Source organism: Theropithecus gelada, chromosome 6 (genome assembly GCF_003255815.1).
Source record: "Theropithecus gelada isolate Dixy chromosome 6, Tgel_1.0, whole genome shotgun sequence".
Taxonomy (NCBI): Eukaryota; Metazoa; Chordata; class Mammalia; order Primates; family Cercopithecidae; genus Theropithecus; species Theropithecus gelada.
In genome coordinates, this window is record NC_037673.1 from 108,720,600 (window position 1) to 108,728,398 (window position 7,799).

At 52.4% G+C, this 7,799-nt stretch overlaps 1 pseudogene; it reads right to left on the minus strand.

Annotated features, from left to right (window-relative positions):
• Nucleotides 1-5,529: 5,529 nt before the first annotated feature.
• LOC112627054 lies at nucleotides 5,530-6,426 on the minus strand (annotated as a pseudogene).
• Between the last annotated feature and the right edge of the window lie 1,373 nt (nucleotides 6,427-7,799).

The following is a 7,799-nucleotide window of genomic DNA, read 5'->3' on the forward strand; positions in this document are numbered from 1 at the left end:
TGCTGACTCCAACACAGACCTTTCTAAGTGTCATGGCAGACCATTCTATTCCTCAGGACACCCAACCTGTTAAGTAAAGCACTCAGTGACCACCTAGGAGGCACTGGCACTGCTCTTTGTCCTCCTGTGTGCCTTAAGTGCATTTTCATATTCAGGTTCTTGTACATCCTCTCTGGGGTGGGTTTTCCTTGTCCTTTGGGACAATTTTTCTCTCTTCGCAAGTCTGAGACAATCTAGACAGCAGAAATCATTTCTGCCTTTTCCTCTCAATATCAGCATCCCATTTGCAGATCGTCAATGTGTCTCCGAGGAATAAAAGCTCCCGCTGGAGGAACAGTTTTAATGACCTATCTTTAATGACATTACGTTGTATTGTCCATTCATTTTAATGTCCTAAAATTTTAATAACCCTAAGGGGTCGCCATTTTAGATGAAACTATACCAGGAGATTCCTCTAAGGCCAAGAGCATCCAGCTGCTCTCCTGAGAGACTCTACCCCCTACCTCAGGCTGTCCTTGGGAATGAGATAACCCTGGGGCTGATACTCACTAGACCCTCCAATAGACATGGCCACAGTGGGTATCCTGGGTCATTACCAGACAGTTCTAAAATGCCAGGACTAGGAAAAGACAGGAGGGTGGCTGAGGACACAACACTCTGTAAAGTTTTCACGGGGGGACCTCAACCTAAAGACATTTGGGTAATATGTACACTTAGGAAAGATGAAAAGAAGAGAGGCACAAAGATTTTTTTTACAGTAGAGTGTCAGATGATTTATTCTCCACTTTCCTCTCATGTAAAATGTTTGGAAACAGAAAAATATTTTGGCCAAGGTGGCTCACGACTGTATTCCCAGCGCTTTAGGAGGCCGAGGTGGGCGATCAGTTAAGATCAGGAGTTCAAAACCAACCTAACCAACATGGCAAAACCCTGTCTCTTCTAAAAATACAAAAATTAGCTGGACGTGGTGGTGGGCGCTTATAAGCCCAGCTGCTTGGGAGGCTGAGGCAGGAGAATCGCTTGAACCTGGGAGTCAGAGGTTGCAGTGAGCTGAGACTGCGCCATTGCACTTCAGCCTGGCGACAGGGCGAGACTCTGTCTCAACAACAACAACAAGAACAACAGCAGCAACAACATAAAAAAATATATATATATAAAACTATACTTTTAAAATTACTACATATAGATAGTATTTGAAGTCATGGGACTGACTGTAGGTAGAAACAAGAGAAGGCAAGGAAAGTTTTTATATTTATATTTATATATAATTATATAAAATTAATATACATAATTATAATATATAAATATATCATATAGGCTGTGCACAGTGGCTTACACCTGTAATCCCAGCAATTTGGGAGGCTGAGGTGGGCAGATCACCTGAGGTCAGGAGTTCGAGACTAGCCTGACCAACATGGAGAAATCCCATCTCTACTAAAGATACAAAAATTAGCCAGGCGTGGTGGTGCGTGCCTGTAATCCCAGCTACTCAGGAGACTGAAGCAGGAAAATCACTTGAACCCAGGAGATGGAGGTTGCGGTGAGCCCAGATTGTGTCATTGCACTCCAGCCTGGGTGACAAGGGTTAAACTCTATCTGACAATAAATAAATAAATAAATAAATAAATAAATAAATAAATAAATAAAACAAGAAATATATATTTATATCTAAATATATAATTATAATACATAAATGTGTATATACATACATTTATTATAAATTTATTAATATATGAAATATATTTATTTCTGAGACAGGGTCTGGCTCTGTCACCCAGCTGGAGTGTAGTGGCACTATCATAGCTCATTGGAGCCTTGAACAGATGGCTCAAGCGATCCTCCCACCTCAGCCTCCTGAGTGGCTAGGATTGCATGCACACACCACCATGCCTAGCTAATTTTAAAATTTTTTGTACAGACAGGGTCTTCCTTTTTTGCCTAAGCTGGTCTTGAACTCCTGGGCTCAAGCGATCTTCCCACTTCAGGCTTCCAATGTGTTAGACGTGGGCCACTGCATCTGGTCTAATGCATTTTTTAATTTTCGAGTTTATATTATTTAATATTTTGAAGTACTGAATGTGTTGAACAACCAACTTGCAGAATTCCCGAACCATGGACGGTCAGCTGTCATGTCCTGGTTCAAATCATCCCAGCACACCAAGGCTAGAAACCTTTCAGCCAACTTCCATTTATGTCTCCCGGGGCAGGACAATGTCACTTGGCCAATCCCCACTAAGAGGGACTCTGGAAAGGCAAGAAACTATTCTGTTCTCTAAAATGGAATGTGACCAGAGAGAAGGCAGTTGGGAGGGCCAGCTGGGCCCTCCAACCAGCAGCATCCACCATTGACTAACTGCTCTAGAGCTACACCGTGCTGGGCATTTGGGGCACTGTTATGAGCATGAGCAAGAGTTTCCATTTTTCTTCTCATGGGACCTTCATGCTAGTGGCAAGAGACAATTCTTTTTTTTTTTGAGACAGTTTTGTTCTTGTCACTCAGGCTGTAGTGCAATGGTGTAATCTCGGCTCACTGCAACCTCTGCCTCCTGGATTCAAGCAATTCTCCTGCCTCAGCCTTCCGAGTAGCTGGGATTACAGGATTGCACCACCACATCTAGCTAATTTTTGTATTTTTAGTAGAGATGGGGTTTCACCATGTTGGCCAGGCTGGTCTGGAACTCCTGAGCCACTGCACCCAGTCAAAAGGGAGATTTTAAATCAATAAGTATAATTGTGATGAATGCCAGAAAGCAGAATGTGTGTGATGGGGAGGGGACCTAAGTTATTGTCTCATATTTTACCACTTTCATAGGCAATAACTAAAAACTTAGAAGCTTAAAACAACACACACCTTTAAGCCAATTTTGGCAAGCTAGGAGTTGAGCACATTTTAGCGGGTCCTGTGCTTGGGATCTCACACTAAGCAGCTGGGCTGCATCCTCATCTGAGGCTCCACCAGGGCAGAATCCATTTCCAGGTCCGCCGAGGTTACTGGCAGAAATCATTTCCTCGGACCCGCTTGGCAAGGGCCCAGCTTTTTGCTTCCTTGCCTACGGGGCCCCTCCGAAGGTCCTTTCTCAGCACAGCATCTCCCTCCTGTAGCGGCTGCAGGCGGAACCTTTCTCTCTAGTGTGCGAAGGTGATGCACTGTGACAATGACATCCCATTGCATTTGCCAGGCTCTATGGGTTAGAAGCCAGTCACCGGTTTTGCTCGTACCCAAGGTCAGGAAGACTATGGAAGGGCATAGGTCATTGCGGGGTCAGTCACTTTAGGGTGTGGTTGCCACCATTGAACTTGGTGAGACTTTAAGGGTTGGTAGGAGCTGGCCAGGTACAGGGGTGAGGGTGTGTCAGGCAGGGGTGAGGGCATGGAGGGGGATGCAGAGGCCTGCACCCTGGAATGTCCTTTCACTCCCTGAGGTTTTGTTCTCCTGATCCCTGAGTACATCCCAGAACACAGTGGGGCCCTAGCAGGGGAGAGGTAGGGAAGCATGTGTTGTTCATCCAGGGACCTTGTTAGGCAAATCAAATTAGGGGCCACGCTTTCAGTGGTGGGTGTGAGCGTGGGAGTGATGAGTGTGCAGGTGTGTGTGGGAAGAGCGATGGGGATGGGGTCAGCCCCAGCCACCATGAAGACCTGAACTGTGCATCCACCCATCCCAGCAGCCTTCCTGAGTGAGTGCCTTCAGGGCGCAGGTCCTGTTTTGCACATGGAAGTGAATCAGAATGGGACACTGCCTTGCTTTAGAGAGGTCACACTTTTTCTCTTTCTTTTTCTTCTTCTTCTTTTTCTTTTTTTTTTTAATTTGCGACAGATTCTCACTCTGTTGCCCAGCCTGGAGTGCAGTGGTGTGACCTTGGCTCACTGCAACCTCTGCCTCCCAGGTTCGAGCAATTTTCCCGCCTCAGCCTCCTGGGTAGGGTAGCTGGGATGATACGCACGCATTACCATGCCTGACTAATTGTAGTATTTTAGTTTCACCATATTGGCCCGGCTGGTCCCAGTCTCCTGGCCTCAAGCGATCTGCCCGCCTCAGCCTCCCAAAGTGCTGTGACTACAGGCGTAAGCCACCACAGCCACCGGGCGAGAGGTCACACTTCATGCCAAGTGGGTGGCAGCCACTCAGAGAGCACCCCAGCTGGCACTGGAAGTGAGGGGTGCTCAGCGTCCTAGGAAGGCAGAGGGCTGCATGAGAGGTTCGGGAGGAAGGACTGGAGGAGGATTTGAGATTTTCACCTGAGCAGCTGGGTAGATGGAGGGGCTGTTCACAGAGAATCACAAGAATGTGGATGAGCAGGTTAGGGCACTAATAAAGCACTCTGTTTTGGCCCGTGGAAAATTTGAGATGCTTCCCTGTGTCCAGCGGGGGCTTTGGGAAAGGTCAGGGCTGGGCATCTGACTGGGATGGATGTGTCTGGCAGGCAGCAGAGCACGTGGATGGTTTGTGAAGCCCGGAAGGGCATGAGATTTCCTGTGACAGTGCCCACTGCAAATGGAAGGGCATTTGGCCTGAGTCCAGACATATACAAGTTGCGCAGAGAAGGGGGTGGGTCCCCGGGACCCACCGAGCAGCAGCTATGGAAGTACAGGGAAACCAAGGGTGTGGGGTCACATGAAGCAGGAAGCTCAAATAAGATGAGGAAAGACGTTTTAAAGACGATCAGGGCTGGGGACAGTGGTTCATACCTGTAATCCCAACACTTTAGGAGGCTGAGAGGAGAGGATGGCTTGAGGCCAGGAGTTTGAGACCAGCCTGGGCAACATAGGGAGACCCCATTTCTATAAATAAATAAATACCATTGGTACTTGGCATTTCAGGCGGGGAACAGCAAACACATGAAAGCTCTGAGGCTGGAAAGGGAAGTGATTAGTGCTCGCTCCTGGTTCCTTTATCAGACCTTAAAGAGATGCAGAGACATTTCAGGTACTCCTTGGCCGAGCTCCTTCAGGGAAGGCCTAAGTTCGCTTCTACTTCCCATCTATTAATTTTTTTTTTTTTTTTGGAGACAGAGTCTCATTCTCTCGCCCAGGCTGGAGCGCATGCAGTGGCACCATCTCAGCTCACTGCAACCTCCACCTCCCGGGTTCAAATGATTCTCCTGCCTCAGCCTTCCCAGTAGCTGGAAGCACAAGTACGCGCCACCACGATCGGCTAAGTTTTCGTATTTTTAGCAAAGATGGGGTTTCATCTTGTTGGCCAGGCTGGTTTCGAACTCCTGGCCTCAAGTAATCCACCTGCCTCGGCCCCACAAAGTGCTGGGATTACAGGTGCCAGCCACCGCGCCTGGCCCTACTTCACTCCTAACGCCCACCATACGTGCTTCCAAATGTTTGCTGAATGACAAAGTGAACGACTGAATGGGACTACGTGACTTCGGGCAGCAGGCAATCCTATTCCTTGGACCTCAGTTTCCTTTTTTGTAAAGCAAGCCTGTCTCTCGCTCTCTGCCCTAAAAGCCTGAGTTCTGGGCTTGAGATGTGCGCGTCCTGTAGAGCAGACTCCAGGTGGATGTTGAGCTGGCTCTTCTAGGAGGCCAGAATCCGGCCAGCTCCTGGGTCCGGTCCTCCAGCTGGATCCCGCACGCCCAGTCCCAGTGCCGCCCCGCCCAACCTGCCTTTGTTCCCCCAGGTCCCGCCCTCTCCGCGCAGTTCGCTCCCCATTGGCCTGGGGGCGGGGCGGCGGGAGGTGGGCGGGGCCTGTGCAACTGCAAGGTGTGTTTCCCGGTCGCAGCCCCAGGCCAGCTGCAGCTCCTTGATGCGAGCCGGATCCTGAGCCGGGAACACGGGCTGAAGCGGCGGCGGCGGCCCCGCCCCGGGGCTCCATTGTTGAGGCTGCCACGGCTCTGTCGGCTGCTCAGCTGCGCTCCAGTCGGCCCAGGCGCCCCGACGAGGAGCGAGCGCTGAGAGGCAGCGGCTTGAGGTGAGACAGCGCGATGGGCGACGGGGTCTCTGGACCGGGCGGGGGCGTCTGCCCCGGGCGTGTCTGCTCCAAGCTGGGCTCCGCAGGGTCCGAGGTCGGGATCCGGGGTCCTTGCGCTTGGACTTTGTCTCGGCCTCGGGTGGCACCGGGGGCTTTGCGCCTGCTGCGATACCGGGTGGGCCCGCGCGGGGGTCCTGGTCGCCCTGCGGGTGGCGGCAGGTCCCTACTGCTCCCCGGCTCCCCGCGTCTGCCGCGGAGGGGACTGCATGGACCCGGGCGCTGGCTTCTGCCCGGTCCCCCGCGGTGTGGCTGGTCCCCGCGTGCGGCAGAGGGGGCCCTGCGAGGACCCACTCGTGGGGCGGGGTCCGGGTCACGGCGAGTGGGAGACTCCGCCGCCCTCCCTCGCAGCAAGACTGCTTCGCCAGACTCACCGAGGGGACTGCGCGGACCTTCGGACGAGGGAGTCCGTGACTCTGGGAGGGGGCTCTTTCCCGGCCCCGCATGACGGCTTCCTGAGTGTTTTGTCACCTATATAGGTGGCTGCGTGGACCCGCGCGCGTGGGTCCTGGCCGCCCTGCTAGTGGGGCTGTGCGCCGCCCCGTGGCTCATCTGGGTCGACCCCGCCTGGGACGCGCGTGTAGTGGGGGTCCGTGCGCGGGGGGGCGCGGTTGGTGGGGGCGCACTGCCCCCGCCCCCTGGTTTATCCTCTCACTTGCCTGGCGGGAGGAAGCGAGAGACGCGGGCCCGGAGCTGTGGCGCAGCGGCCACACCGCACTGACCTTTGCCCTGGCTGGCGGGTCCCGGGGGGCGAGGGGCTGTCACCGCGCGTCCCACCGCCGCGCTTCCTGCTCTGGCCCCGGGCTAGGCTCTGATTCGAGGGAGCAGGGCCCTTCTGCCCCGCGCTTCTTGATTTCTTCCGTTAGTAATGGGAAGAAAAAAAAATCTGGAAAGCCAGATTGAACTTTGTAGCTCTCAGCGCTTGGAGAGTGGAAGAAACTCTCCCAAGAATTTGGCGGGCTGGAAAATGCGTTTCAAGCAGGAGCATCCACACCCACGGAATGAGGCCAAGGCAGTTACAGTTAGAGGTCAGATTTATGAGGGGAGAGCCAGGGTGAGGTCCGTGGGTGGGGAGACCTGATGCTGCCCCTCAGACGTGTATTTCTCAGACACCAAAGAAAGTGGAATCACTCCTTAGTGAATGCTTTCATCAAACTTTTGAAAAACCTGTAATGTCCCAGGAAGGAAAATCGAACTGGACAGTTTTCCCCTTTTAAGAGTGTTAAACGTCCCGGAGACAAACAGCAGAAGGCTCAAGGAGTCCAAATACTCAACGTGAAGTTCTTTCTGAACAAAAGGTGGTGTATAAGTAACAGGCATAGGAGACAAAACTGAATGACCGCAGCTGTGGCTCCTAGCCCTGTAGCATGTCATGCAGGCCCTTTTGCCTTCTCTGCCCTCCGCTGTCCCAGACCCCAAGGCTACCGCGCACCTCCAGTCATCAGCTCCTGCCAACCCATTGCTATGAACTCGGTTTCTGTGGCTCCCTTCTCTCTGAAGTTTTGCTTGTTCTCCTGAAGTCCTGGTCTTTAAGAGCTTATGATCTGCAGGGACAGATTGGCTTTGGGCAGTACATAGTTAACTGTAGCACAGCTTGAAAAATGCTCTGATAGGCCGGGCGCGGTGGCTCACGCCTGTAATCCCAGCACTTTGGGAGGCCGAGGCGGGTGGATCACAAGGTCAGGAGATCGAGACCATGGTGAAACCCCGTCTCTACTAAAAATAGAAAAAATTAGCCGGGCGCAGCGGCGGGCGCCTGTAGTCCCAGCTACTCGGGAGGCTGAGGCAGGAGAATGGCGTGAACCCGGGAGGCGGAGCT